At 46.0% G+C, this 15,389-nt stretch overlaps 1 protein-coding gene across 1 annotated transcript in view; it reads right to left on the bottom strand.

Annotated features, from left to right (window-relative positions):
* KSR2 (kinase suppressor of ras 2) overlaps nt 1-15,389 on the bottom strand; it is a 424,985-nt gene that overhangs the window by 105,588 nt on the left and 304,008 nt on the right. The window lies entirely within an intron of this gene.

The raw sequence follows: 15,389 nt of genomic DNA, 5'->3' as shown, positions 1-15,389 counted from the left end.
TTGAGTATCTATAGCATAGCAGGACCTAGATTATGCGATTTAGATGTATTGTTTCATTTAAACTCCATAATTCCAGTTTTGGTGGTAGAGCTGAGATTTGAATTAGGACACTCAAACCCAAGAGTTCATCCTCAGAAATGCCACAAAGAAAGGAACTGCAAGTTTCATAGCAAACTCTTTGGGCACAGAGATATCTGAAACTAATAAAACTCAGACCCCTTAAGCTTTTCTTTCATACAGTTTGGGGTTACAGGCCAGTCACCAGCTAAAATCCCACTGATTTATCCAAGGTGCCAACCAATCCTTGGCTAAGTCATTCATGATGTTTTATTCACCTAGCAAGAAATAACTCCACAGGTATTTGTTTTAATATCCGATTCAAATATATCAGATCTAAAAGTACTTTAATTATGTGCTGTCTCTAAAGGTTACCGCTCCATGATATTTCAGGGCCAAATCCAATTGCTTCATAGATTTGGATAACAATTTTTTTTCCCTGAGACAACAATCCACTTCCCAAGATCCAAACATTATCATCTGGGGCCTTTGATGGCTATGGAGGCTTCCAGGGATCCACTTGGCATTGGCAAGGAGACAAGGGCAAGCGTTGGTGCTTTGTCACGGAGGGAGAAATAAGGCAGAAAGGGCTGCCAGCGATAAGAGATACTAGCAAGGGCGCTGATGCACACTCTGATGGAAGCAATCATGTACTGGGATTTCAAAGGAATTTCTGCATGGCATTGAGGCCAGGCAAAGGGCAATGAGGAAGCTACTGAGGTTATGGCCTCAGTTCCTGGCTAGGAATGAGAGCATTGTAGGGACAGAGGTATCAGGGCTGAATGATCTGTGCACATTGAGGATTTAAGCTAGAGATAAGGCTTTGAGTGTGGATCTCCTTTGGAGACAGGGCAGCCACACTGCATTTCTAAACAGAAAGGTCTCCGGAGCATCAACTTGCCCGGTGGAGTTAAGAGAGTAAGCCTGGGACTTTGGAGTGAGTGTACCTGTAACAAATACTAGCTCTGCCCCTTGGGAGCTGAGGGACGCTGGGTCCTCTTACTTCTTTGAGTCTTGGTTTCGTCTCCTATAAAAAGAGGGTCATAAATTTCCCTCCCTCTCCCTCCTTAGGAGGATGAAGTGGGGTAATAAGACTGGAACAGCACTCAGCTGTCTGATGTGTTAGTTATTGTCACTATCTCTCTGCCTCTGGATTTAACACACCAGTTAGAACATGAAAAAGCTGTCCGTGGACTATGACTTATTTAGAGCAGGGGTTGGAAAACTTAACCCTCAGGCCAAGTCCAGCCCATCATCTGGTTTTATCAATAAAAGTCTGATTGGCACGCGGCCACACCCGTTCATTGACATACTGTCTGTGTCTGCTTTCACGCTACCGGCAGAGTTGTGTAGTTGTGACAGAGCCAACATGGTCCACAAAGCCAAAAATAATTATTACCTGGCCTTTTATAGAACAGGTGTGCCAACCCCTGATGGAGAGGGGTGTGACACTCATTTCCTTGGTTGATTAGCAGGAAGATTTATTTTTTTTCCCCTTGAAGCCAGGAGACCTAGGTTTAAGACCCACTTCTGCCACTTCCATGGTGCAAATCCTTGGATAAATGGTCTGCAGTCTCCAAGCCAAAATACGTACGACCACGTGGTGTCACTCCTCCCTCCATTCTGTCCTAGCACCCTGCAGGGGATGTTGTTTCAGTCCCCATTTTACAGAAGAGATAAGCCAGGCACAGAGGACCCGCAAGCAGCCCAGCCGAGACACTAACCTCGAGCTTGTGATCTTTCCACCCCTCACTGTCTCCTAGTAGAATAATTCAAGAGCAGGCAATGTCTCTGATCGCATGCACCTGCTGAAATCTGTGTCCATGCGTGGGGGCAGAGGAAGAGGGAAATTAACTCTCTCCTCTCACAGCTTCTGTCTGGATTATGACAAGATTCTCTAGTTGTCATTTTATCAGAGCAGAGCAAAGACAGGGGGGCACCTGCTGGCTATGTCTCCAGGTAGAAGCCCATCATGGTAGGACCGGGGAAGGGTGAGGGCACTGCACAAATGGCAACGGAGAAGATGAAGGGCTGGTCTGTGAACACAGAGGCGGGATGGTGCAGAGCCGGCGGCCTCAAACTACGGCCCGCAGGCCACATGCAGCCGGCCGAGGACATTTACCCAGCCCGCCGGGTGTTTTTGCCACCGCTGCCTGTCCTGCTTAGCAGCCGACTCATCCCGGGGCCTGCAGTCCAGCCCTCCAACGGTCTGAGGGACAGTGAACTAGCCCCCTGTTTAAAAAGTTGGAGGACCCCTGGTGTGGAGCATAGGAAGGGAAGACATCACAGAGGAGTTTTCATCTTGTCATCAACGTTCTCTTCCTTCACCTGTTCCACACGGCCCCGCCCCTGGTTAAAAATTTAAAACTGAAGTTCAAGGAGAAACACTTTCTGGATCTAGTGTGAATACTTAAGTGTATTCTATATCCCCTCAGAATCATTCTCCCTTTTTTATTTTTATTTTTTTAGAGATGAGGTTTTGCTCTGTCACCCAGGCTAGGGTGCAGAGTTGTGACCATGGCTCACTGGAGCCTCAAACTCCTGGGCTCAAGCAATCCTCCTGCCTCAGCCTCCCAAGTAGCTGGGACTAGGTGCACACCATGCCTGACTAATTTTTCTTAGTTTTTTTTTTTTTTTTTTTTATAGAAATGGTGTTTCTCTATATTGCTCAGGCTGGTTTCAAACTCCTAGACTCAAGCAATCCTCTCACCTTGGTCTCCCAAAGTGTGGGACTACAGGAGTGAGCCCCTGCATCCCACCTACTCGCTCCCCTTTTTAAAAGATTATCAGAACCTCGTTTCTGAGTCCTGGCAGGTAACTGCTGAGCTGGACCTCCTCAGTTTGCCCTAAATCACACACGTGGACAGCGATACCATCACTCCCTCGCCCAGTGAGAAATGTGCACCCTGGAGTCATCACCTGTGATTTATCTCAGCCCTTTCAGATGGCCTCAATTAAATTTCACTGCTGGTAAAGAAAGGGAAGGTAGCTGAGGCATTTAATTACGTTTTATAATGTGCTCACTACTGAATTTATTAAAGTATACCAGGGATTCTTAACCTTGTAACCAAACAGTGGGAGACCTGGGTACATACGAGTAATTATCTTCCTTGTGGGGATGATAGATGAAGAAGCCAGGACATTAACAGTGGGTTGGGTGTGCGTGCAGAGGGACAGTGGCGACCAAAGCGGGGGCTATGACAAGACACAACCCCATAGATTGGAGAGGGGTGTGTCATTAATTATCAATCTTCCCAGGACTCTAAGGATGTGATGTGTTAGGAAACATATCTTTCTTTCTTCTCTTTACATGCCCATGCCAAACCTTCTCAAATTTCCCCTTCGTATAATTGTACTCCTAGGGACAGAAGAGGGGAACGTCCTGAAATATTAAAATCGCTTTATGAAATTAACATCCTTGCCGGGTATGGTGGCTCAGGCCTGTAATCTAGCACTCTGGGAGACTGAGGGAAGTGGATTGCTTGATTTCAGGAGTTGAAGATGAGCCTGAGCAAGAGCAAGACCTCATCTCTACTAAAAATAAAAAAACTAGCAGGGCATTGTGGTGGGCACCTGTAGTCACAGCTACTCAGGAGCCTGAGGCATGAAGATCGTTTGAGGTTGCTGGGAGCTAGGCTGAGGCCAAGGCACTCTAGCCTGGCCAACAGAGTGAGATCCTGTCTCAAAAATAAATTAACCAAAATTAAAATTTAAAAAATTCTGAAATGTCAAAATCACATTATGTAATAAGAAAACAAAATTAAAATATAAAAAAGGAAATAAAAGGTTAACATCTAAAAGTCCAGAAGAATCATTAGGATAATAGATTCACCTTGGTTTGTTTAGAAAGCACATGTGGAGTAAATTATCAATAAGGAAATAACGTGTGATACTGGGGGGTGGTGGAGGAAAGTCACTTAAATATTAATACGATCCTGTGGGCAGCCTAACATTCCCTCCAGGTGGTGGGTGGCTTTATGGCAGGGGTCTCTCTGCTCCAGAGGCTTGGTCTAAATGTGGAATATCCAAAATCATTGTCTCAAAGACTTCCATTATAGTGTCATATATACTTGAGTGACCAAGAAAAAAAGTCAGATGGGGAGGAAGAAGGTGATGAACCCAGGCCTAAGAAGAAATGCCCCATGTTTCTGTGACACAGCTAAAGGCCATTACTAAGCTTAAAATCACTGTCCCAGCCCCTGTCTGACCCTTCCTGGGTTATAGTTACATTGTGACTACACCATTTCATACCTCTCACCTTTGAAAATGTTGTTCTCTGTCTAGAATGTTCTTCTGCTCCACCTTGAAGCCCCCTACTTCTCCTAGCCTGACTCACACCGGCTCTTCCCCTAAGATCCAGCTCAGGTGCACCTCTGCCAGGAAGCCCTCCCTGATTGCATGAGGACAGGATGCCCCCACCAGGCCCTTCCCACAGCACCTGTGCTTATTCCTCTGGGCCTCTTTCCTTGTCCCAGGGAAAGGCTCTCCTTCCTGTCCATGCTCTCCACCACCATCCCTGACCGTGAGCTCTTGGAGAGTAAGAGCTGCCAATTAATCCTCTATGTGTGTGGCATCTCAGGCAGAGTTTGGCTTATTGCTGAGAGAGGTGAGGGATTTTTCTTGCTAACTCTAGCAAAAATAGGCCAACAGCTCAACCTCCCAAATGAAGGGTCTGGTTCCCCACATTCTTCAGGGCCTGGGCCAATCAGGGGTCCTATGAAGCCAGGATCCTGCCCCGACCACCCATCCACACCTCCTGTCCCAGTACCCTGCCTCTGCCATGGGGCTGAAACCTCAGCTGGGATGGCTGACCAAACAAAGCCCATCTGCCCCCAAATGAAGCCCACCACTTCCTTTCCCAAACCTCTCCCCACTGGCCTGGGCACTGAGGGGACAGGTTTCCCCAGTCACAGCAGTCAGGACCCTTGGTATCCTCTTAACTCTCTCCTGTAATGGGTACCCTTGACAGAGTCCCTCCCAAGGGTAGACTTATCATCTATGTTGATTTATACCACCCTGCCATGGAGACCTAGTTTTGATCTCAATTTGCGGATCAAAATACTGAGGCTCTGAGAGCTTCGCAGAGAAACAGCGTGGTCAAAAGAATAGTTAGAAAGACCAGAGTTATTGTCCTGGTTCTGCCACTAAATGGGAAAGCTAAGTACTGATAATCCTATTAACTAAAATGGGTCAGGCACTGCCCAAGTCAGTGGTTCCCCAAATTGTCAGCCTACTGAAATCATCTGACGCCTGTGCCCCGTCCCCCCCATTGGAATTTATTCATAATTCAGAGGTCAGCAAACTATGGTCCATGGGCCAGCCTGTTGTTGTAAACAAAGTCTTATTGGGACACAGCCATGCTCATTTATCTATGGCTGTTTTTCGTACTAAAAAGGCAGAGTTGAACTATCACGACAGAGAGCACATGAGACATAAAGCCTAAAATATTTACTATCTGGCTCTTTAGTAAAAGTTTGCTGACTCCTAATTTGATTGTGCTGGGATACAACTTGACTTAGAAAGTCATAAAAAGTCTTCTGGTAATTCTAATGTGCAGACAAGTCTGGGGACCACTGGACTGGGCTAAGGGTTTTCATTCATTAGCCGACTGACTCTTTGTAACGACCACGTCTGTTTCATCCTCTATTTGTGTCCTGAGCAAGCGGTGCCGTGACGGGCCCCAAGTGGCATCTCCAGTAATATTTATTGCGTGAATGAATAAATGAATAAACAAAGAATCCACCCTGGGAGATAGGTATTAATGATCCTCCTGTACAAATGGGGAAACTGAGGCTCAGGGGTCACTTAAGGAAAATGTCCTTAATGGGGTCTGAGGCAGCCTGGAGACCCTGATTGGCAGTGCAGAGCCATCTTAACACACACAGACTCAGGTCCTGTCTCCTTGACCCAAAGGAAAATGCTAATTAGAAGAAGCTGGCTTATCCTGGCTGGCTCAGGCTTAAATGAGGACAAAACAAGAGTTGACAGACAGAAGCCCCACACTGCCATCACCACAAATGTCCCTGTGAAGGGAAAACAACAGCCTGCCCTGTGCTTCATCAATTTCAATTGTAAATGGCCTCACATTGAAAGAAACCAAGAGAGACAGTAATCACTTGACAGGTGTGGGCAGGGGAGGTGGGAGACACGCAGACCACAGCCTGGAATCTGGAAGTTGGGCTTGACATTTGGAGCCAGAAATGGGCAACAGGACTCATTTGGGGATTGCACGTACCACAATCCAGGCAACTGGGGGAGGTGCAAACCTCCTCTTCTGCCTCAGAGGCAGAATGGGCAAATGGAATTAATTTACAGGTGCAGACCTCAGCCAGACTCCTGCCCTGCACTGGTTTGCCCTGTCGTCTGCGTCCTCCCCTCGGCAGACTCTTCCACTGTAAAATGAGGGTGATGCAATCCATCTTGCAGAGCTTTCCTAGGGACCGGGTGCTGGAATGTGAAGCAAGTGCCTGGCACACAGTAGGTGTAGAGCAAGAGGCAGATATGCTCCAGAGCAGCCTAGCTCTCGTTTTCAGCTTTCCTTAGCTGCCTCTCCTCCTCGCCAGAGAAAACAAAACACCGGAAGAGGCTGTTTGGGGAAGCAAGCCCTGGCTCTGTAGAGAAGCCACGGTGAGTTATGCGGAGAGCAGAACTGTCTAGGCCCCTCTGGCTATTCATCCCCCGCCATCATCCTGTTCTCAGAGCGTGTCTAGAGCCCTTGCTTGTCCGGTGTGATGGATGGGTTTAAGTTCCTTGCACACTACATCATCAGTTACCTACATATTTATTGCCTTGAACTGAGCTTATGGATCTTAAATCAGAGCCTTTCTGAGTTGTCTGAGCTGAAATTCTCCCCCCATGGAAGTGTGGTGTTTTTAATTATGCAGCCACCCTGTAGTTCATGTTTGGTGGGAGTTAACTGCCCACAGAAGAAAGGGCTACTGAGATTCTACCCGCACAGAATTGTTTCATGGAATTTACTGGCTGAGTAGACTCCTTGGGGACAGGACCACACGAGCTTGTGGCAAGAGACCCTGGTCAGACTTTAAGAAACCCAGAACACCAGGCATCCTGGGCTCTGAACTTCAGGCGCCACATGACTGACCCCCACTATCGGTTTCCTGAGACTCTATGCACCGTTCAAAGGGGGTGTCATGCTGTCTGTAGTTTGCCCACATAGTGGGGACAGCCTTGTGACACATCATATTCAAGGTCAATACTGTGCGTCTATGTTCCAGAGCATGTGTTTCTGGAGTGTCCCTAAATGGGGCCAGAAAGCCTGATGAGGGGATGGGCTTGTGACAGGTCTCCATTGTGGCACTGAAGGCGAGGTTTCTGGGGCAGGGAACCTCTGCTGCCACAGGGCCGTGGCTCATCAGTGAGAGATGTTGTCAGCATAGAGAGATCCCAGCCCCAGGAGCAATCTAGAGACAGGAAGTGAGTAGATTAGGGGTTGGCAAGGCCTGGGACTGGGGACGTGGGCAATAGAGAGTGACAGCTTATGGGTATGGGTTTCTTTTAGGGTGATGAATGATGATCACAAAACTCTGTAAATATCCTAAAAACCATCCAATTATTTTAAAACGGTAAACTTTGTAGTATGTGAATTATATCTCAATAAAGCTACTAAAATAAGCTTTAGCATACTCCAGAATCACCGGAGAGCCTGTTAGGATACAGACAGCCAGGCCCTGCTACCAGCGGATCTGATTCAGTCAAATATGGAGCATGGCCTGAGAATTTGCATTTCTAATAAAGTCTCAGATGTTTTTGCAGCTGCCACCAGGGTAGGCACCTCACTCTGAGAACCACTGGGTAGCATGCACCACTTCCCACCTGCCATAAGGCTGGGGGGACATCACCCTGTGACCACACAGAGTGGCACAGCCTTTCCACTACTGGGTCTCCCAGAAAGGAGTTTATTTGCAAGAGTTGCCAGTGACTTTAGTCACTGTGGCTGATAAATTAATTCTCCCTCCAACCCAAGATATCCACGTCCTAATCCTGGCAATTGGTGAATGTTATTTTGTATGGGGGAAGGGACTTTGCAGGTATGATGAAAGTAAGGATCTTGTTACAAGGAGATTATCTGGGATTATCCAGGTGAGGCCCCAAATGTTATCATAAGGATGCTTATAAAAGAGTCAGATCGGCGGCACCTGTGGCTCAAAGGAGTAGGGTGCCAGCCCCATATGCCAGAGGTGGCGGGTTCAAACCCAGCTCCTGCCAAAAACTGCAAAAAAAAAAAAAAGAGTCAGATGGTCAAAAGAAGAAGGTGGTGTGGCCACAGCAGGAGGTAGGGGAGGAAAAGTGATGTAGGATCATGAGCAATTAGAAACTGCAATGGGAGGAAGCAGACTCAACCATCAAGTCTCTAGAACAGTGATTTTCAACTCGTGTCCCATGGCACACTGGTGTGCCTCGAGAGGATCTTAGGGGTGTGTTGAACATTTTTAAAGATCATTCATTCAATAACTTTCAGAAGAAGTTCAAAGCACAGTAAGTTTGTTCTTTTTTTTTTTTTTACTCTTTTTTTTGATCAACATAATTTAAGGGTGCCGTGGAAATTTAACTATTGTTCCAAGCGTGCTGTAAATAAACAGGGTTGAAAAACAATGGCCTAGAAGGAATGAGCCTTGCCCATACCTAGATTTTAGCCCCACAAAACCTATTTTGGAATTTTGACCTCCAACACCATAAATAAATAAGTGCATTGTTTTCAATCACTGACTTTATGATAACTTGTCACAGCAGCTAATAAGCAACAAGCAGGGCCAGGTATCCCCCCCAATTCTTTCCAGAAAGAGGCATAAATGTGCATCTGTTCATCTTTTATTCCATGCCTGGCATTTTGTGTTCAGAATTCTCACAGGAACCTAGACGATCAGGACTCTATACCATTGTACAGAAGAGAAAACTGCAGATCCAAGAAATTGAGTCGTCAGTGGAAGAGTGGGGAATTTCTTACCATTTCTGCTCATATCAGGAATTTCTCAAAGATAAAAATGTCTGTTTATGCTGTATGTGACCTAGCAGCCCGAAGCATGGGGCTGGCCTGGTAACACCTGTGAGTAGGAATAAGATTCAATATTCCATGAAAATCAAAGAGAAGGGAATCCTCCCCAGTCCACAAGCCTTCCTAGAAATAAGCAATTTAATCTGCCAACTTCACAAGGAGAGGTGCCATCCAGAAAAACCAAAGGTGTGCTCCCCTCTAATAACAAGCTTAGCAGTGTTTTAATCTACCTAGGGTAATCTCGCCACTCAGATCAACATGAGGCACTGAGGACGTGAAGGGTTTAATTACTTGTAATTGGACAGAACTTCCAATGGGACAGAGAGATGCAATAGGGGTGAGAAGACGGCTCTAGAGTCAGAGCAGCATCAGCCCCGTAATGAGACCTGTGCCTGCAGGCGCCTCTCTCCGCCTTTCACAGCACCAACAACCGCAGGTCACTGGTCCTCACACTTCACGGATCAGGGCAGGGCTCATGAAGAACAGCAATTCCTGGACCCCGTCCTCAGAGCTGCCAGTTCAGTAGGTCTATGGTGGGAACTGAGAATCAGCATTTCTAACAATTTCCAATGATGCCCGGGCCTCTGTTCTTGGATCTGAACTTTGAGAATCACTGATCTAAAACTGACTTTCTCAATCTCAGCACTACCAGATGTCTCAAAGGTCGCCATACATACACACACAGAGAGAATGGGAAATTGTAGCCGAACGTACCTTTATTCACAAAATAGTCGTTACAAAATGTAAAAAAGAATTTCTCTACATGTTGCTATATAAATATAAAAATATTAAAAACATAGAAGAGGATAGAATAGAATAGAAAATAAGAGTTAGTTCATTTTTCCTATTTATGGCAAACTTTGGGATACCTGCACTGACATGGGGTGGGGTACATCATTCCGTGAGGTGGGGCCTGTCCTGTGCCTTGTAGGACACTGAGCAGCCTCCCCAGTCTCTACCCACTAGATGCCAGCAGCCTTTCTTCCCCCAGCTGTGACCAACAAAATATGTCTCTAAACATTACCAAACATCCCTTAGGAGTGGGAGGAGGCAGCAACATTTTCCTTACCTGAGAACCACTGCCCTAGATCAGGAATAACGGGAATGCACAAGAAGAATGGGAGTCCCTGGAGAAGACCCTGAACTTATGAAGCTCCCAGCCACAGTGCAAACAATCTCTCAAGGGAGCAGGTGGGAATGGTGACCAGGAGGGCAGAGACAATGACAAGGAATGGAGAGCAAGGAAATGTCACAGAGGGCTCCACCTATAATGTTCAGGCCTGGAGTGAACCTGGGCACCATAGTGCCCATCACCCCAGTGAGCCTCCTGAGATGAGCCCAGGTGCAGTGACTCAGCCTGTAACTAACGGAAAATGGACAATCACTGAGAAATGGGTCTGAACCCAAATAGGAACTCAGGGCCAATGCTCCAAGACAGTCTGATTTGCAACTATCAAAGAGGACAGACAACATAAATTCACAGAGAAGTTCTCTCCGTTTTCAAAGTCAGCAAACAAACCCTCAGGTGCAATCTTCCCAGGTTTTTCAAAAGCCATGTGATTGACAGTCAGTGGGGAAAGGAAGAGGCCTTGGATCCAGGCCTAAAGGCTGGGTGTGGATGCAATCAGATGGTTTTCAGGGCCTTTTTGCTATGACACCTGCCCACATTCTCCACAGAGTGTGGTCCTGAATGTGCCCCCGGACCACACCCTCCATCTTCTTTACCTGGTGATCCTATTCTTGTAGAAAGGAACACAACCTAATGATAGATTTGTTCAGTGTGATCACTCTCACTTATGTGCAAAACAAAGGCAGGATTGATGACTCCCAGGGAGGCACATTCACCGGTCTGATCTATGCCTCTTACCTTGGAGCAGGCAGCAAAGCCTCGAGTGCACGTCAACAGCTTTGCACTTTGTCAATAGGACCTTGATTCTCTAAAGGCTGAAAGAGGTTTTCATGGGTGAATGCTTAGAGCCAGCTCAGGGGTTTTGGAACCCTGCTCAAAGCTTCCAGGTGACTCTTTATGCATCTGCTAGCTTCTTTCATCCCTAGATATGTATCCCCCTCAAGAGAGGGCAGGCAAAAGATATTCTCCATGCTTGAGGGTCAAAGGGAGCCAGGGACCTGTGTGCTAGGGGAAGGATGAGGTTACTATCCTGAGTTCACATCTCAACTTTGCCCCGGCTAAATATTTTACCCTCTCTGAGACTGTTTACTCATTTACCTGTGATACAAGAATTTAAGCAGCACCCTCCAAGGTGGCTGTAGGATTCACTATGGTTCTGAAGTCAGGTGTCGTGAGTTGCATCCTAGTTCTGCTACTTGTCGGCTGTAAAATGCTGGAAAAGTTCTTGCTTAATATCTCTGTGCCTCACTTTCCTTGTCGGTTCCATAGATGACGATTGGGCTGAGAACAGTGCTCAGCATTTAGTAGTTACTTAGCTAATATCTGTCCCTCTGCCTGCTTCTACTCAGCCTCCAGTACATCAGTTGAGGCATGAATAGTCTGTGCTCCCTCATTTAGAATTACAGATCCTGAAGGTGCCTAGTGCACAGATAAAGAGCATCTCCCTGAAATGCGCATTCACCTAGGACCTCTGAATGTGGCTTCATTTGGAAATAGGGTGTGTGTAGATGTAATCAAATTAAGATGTGTTCATACTGGCTTAGTGGAGGCCCTGATCCAATGACTTCTAACAGGCAGGGAACGGAACACAGAGACACACACAGAGGGAGAAGGATGCAAAGACCCAGACAGGGAGCATGCCATATGACATCAGAGGCAGAAACTGCAATGATGCATCTGCAAGCCATCATGCATCACCACCCCAAGTTGGAAGAGGCAATGAACGCTCCTCCCCTAGAGCCTGCACAGAGAGCATGGCCCTCCCTATACCTTGATTTCCAACTTCTCTAGAACTAGGGAAGAACAAATGTCAGTTGTTCTAAGCCGCTCAGGCTGTGGTACTTTGTTATAGCAGCTCTAGGAAATTAACACATCTAATGCCAAGAGCAACCCATATCCATCTCTCTGCCTCTTGCTTGGTCCCTCTAACGCAGGGTTCCTCAAACTTTTTAAACAGGGGGCCAGTTCACTGTCCCTCAGACCGTTGGAGGGCTGGACTGCGGGCCCCGGGACAAGTCGGCTGCTAAGCAGGACAGGCAGCATTGGCAAAAACACCCAGCGGGCCGGATAACTGTCCTAGGCGGGCCACATGTGGCCCATGGCCCGTAGTTAGAGGATGCCTGCTCTAACTTCTCAAGAATTCCCTACCTGATTTCCATCACCTGGCCAAGAAGGATCTAGAGCCCAGGCCAGCAAACTTTTTTCAGTAAAGTGCAAAGAGTAAATAGTTTTGACTTTTAGCTCATGAAGTCTCTGTCCCAACTTTGCCGTGACAATTTGAAAGCTGCCGTAGGCCATATGGAAAGAAATGGGTGTGGTTTCAGGGAACTAAAATTCAATGGCATAGATTGTTCACACATCATTAGGTATTATTTTTCCCTTGATTTTTTTCTCTTGTTTAAAAATGCAAAATCATGGTCTCAGCTTGTGGGCTGTACAAAAGCAGGCAGTGGGCCAGATCTTTTTCTTTTTTAATTGAGGTGAATTTCATGTCACATAAAATTAAACATTTTAAAGTGTAGCATCCAGTGGCATCAGTGGCATCTTGTATATTCATGGTGTTGTGTAACCATCATGCCTATATAGTTCCAAACCATTTTCATCATCCCTTATAGAGATGCCCATCACCCATTCACTCCCTGGTCTCCTACCCAGCCCCAACACCTGGTAACTACCCATCTTTTTTCTGTTTATGAGGCTTGGCTGTTTTGGACTTCAGTGGAATTGTAGAATATGTGGTCTTTGGCATCTGACTTCTTTCACTTAGCATAACATTGTGAAGGTTTAGCCACATTGTAACATGTATCAGTGCTTCATGATTCTTTTTGATGGCTAAATAATATTCCACCATATGAACAGACCACAATTTGCTTATCCACTCATCTACTGGCAAACATCTGGACTGTTTCCACCTTTTCTATAGTGTGCATTGCACTGTTATGAACAGATGGCTGTAAGTATTTGTTGGAAACTCTGTTTTCAATTTTTGGGGGGTACAAATCTAGGAATAGTAATTCTTCATTTAACTTTTTGAGGAACCGCCAGACTGTTCAGCACAGTGGGTGCACCATTAACTTTCACTGAGTCAGATCTGCTGACAAACCATAGTTGCCAGTCCATACTCTAGAGCAAGAGAGTGAAACTGCAGTGCACACCATTTACAAAAACGGAACAGACAAATTAGAAAAACAAAGGAAGTGGGGAGGCTTCTCAGTCTATCCATAATTTTCCTAATCTTTATAGAGACAGAATAGAGGAAATTGTTAATGAATATATTAATTCAACTTTATATATACAGGGTATCCATAAAGTTCATGTGCAACTTAAAATATACAACTATTGGTAAGAAGGGGCAGAGCAAGATGGCTGACTGAGCTCTGACTGAGCTCTTCTAGAATGGGGAAAAAGAGAGAACCTAGCCTTCCCTGGCGAGGGGACTTACCCAGAGTCATAGCTCAGGGAGCACGTGAGGAGGTAATGAGCTGGATAAGGTGTATGATCTGGAGTAGTAGAAATCTGATGAATTAGGCAAGTGACTACAACCCAGATCAGCTGACCCCCCCCCATGGAGGTCCAGGATGGGAGGAAGCCTTTTCAGAGTTTTCAGTTGTTGGGGGAAGCTGCACATTGAGTGGAAAGCTTAGAATAGTGGGCAGACTCAAATAGTACACAGCAACTAGATTTGAAGGCCAATTGGAGTGGATTTGCTATAGGTTTGGTGGCTAGAGATGCAGCCATACTGAGAAGTTCTCCATAGCCATGGGGCTGCTGGAAAAGGAGAAAAAGGTTGTAAGAAGGTTACAACCATTTGTGGGAAAGGTTGTAAGAAGGTCTTCGCAGGGGCCTAAACACAGCCATCTTAATTCTACCTGCTGGGATGAGAACTCCACTCTTGGGACAGGATGAAAGACTCCCACACCTCATGGGAACTGGAGTCAGGGGGCAATGTGAGATGTGCCCCTAAATGATACTTGTGAGCTTTAAGATCCCAAACTAGCAGGGTCTGAATTAGGGGTCTTCAAACTTATTAAACAGGGGCCCATTTCACTGTCCCTCAGACTGCTGGAGGGCCAGACTGTGGGCCCTGGGATGAGTCAGCTGCTAAGCAGGACAGGCAGCAGCGGCCAAAACACCCAGTGGGCCGGATAAATGTCCTAGGTGGGCCGCTTGTGGCCTGTGGGCAGTAGTTTGAGGACACCTGGTCTGAATGATGAGGAAACAATCAAGCGATAACCGAAGGCAACTACGTTTGGAATAAGGACCAAATTGGCTGGCCGGCTGTGCTCTCTGTTTCCTAATAAAACCACAGTGCCACCTGGTGTCCCAGTGCCATATTGCAACATATTGTCATCAAGAGCAAGGACTTCTGTCTATTTGGAAATGAGGAAGAGTTTGGTTTTGCTCAAGCTGAGGCCACTTCAAGTCTTAAGCTCTGAGACACAGTAATTTGAAGCAAAGGATAAAGGAGGACATGGAAGTGCACAAGCAAAAAGAACACATGAGGAGGAACCAACAGAATAATTCAGGCAATGTGAAAAACCAAAACAAAGGAACTCCCCCAAGGGACTATGAGGCAGCTACTGCAGAAGACTCCACCTATAAAGAATTAATGGACTTGGCAGAAAGAGAATTTAAAATATGGATGATAACGACAATAAAAGAAATGGATGAGAAAATGGAAAGACAGAACCAAAAGTCAGACAAGAGCTATGTAGAATATAAAAAGGATATGGTAGAGCTTAAGGAAATGCAGGAGACTATCAGGGAACATAAAGATGTAGTAGAAAGTATCAAATATAGGTTATACCATGGAAAAGAACCTCAGGGCTAGAGGATAAAGTTTTTGAGTTAACCTAAGTAGTTAAAGAGGCAGAAAAGAAGAGACAGAAAGCAGAACAGGTGCTTAGAGAACAAGAAGACTCCATGAAGCATTCAAATATATGAATAATAGGGATTCCTGAAGGGGAAGAAGACTGTCCCCAAGGAATGGAAGCCCTACTGGAAATTATCACAAATAAAAACTTCCCAAGTTTTACTAAAGACCTCAAACATATGCCTTTCAGATGGATCTCAAACTCTGGGTCATCACAACTCAAGAAGAGCTTGAGACAAGCTCAAGACACACTGTAATGAACCTGTCCAAAGTCAAGATGAAAGAAAAACATCAGCAAGCAGCCAGGAGTAAGTGCC

The sequence above is a fragment of the Otolemur garnettii genome, unplaced genomic scaffold (genome assembly GCF_000181295.1).
Source record: "Otolemur garnettii isolate 467f Iridium unplaced genomic scaffold, OtoGar3 scaffold00038, whole genome shotgun sequence".
Taxonomy (NCBI): Eukaryota; Metazoa; Chordata; class Mammalia; order Primates; family Galagidae; genus Otolemur; species Otolemur garnettii.
The sequence above is the reverse complement of the archived record's forward strand: the minus strand, read 5'-3'. Positions and strand labels throughout refer to the sequence as shown.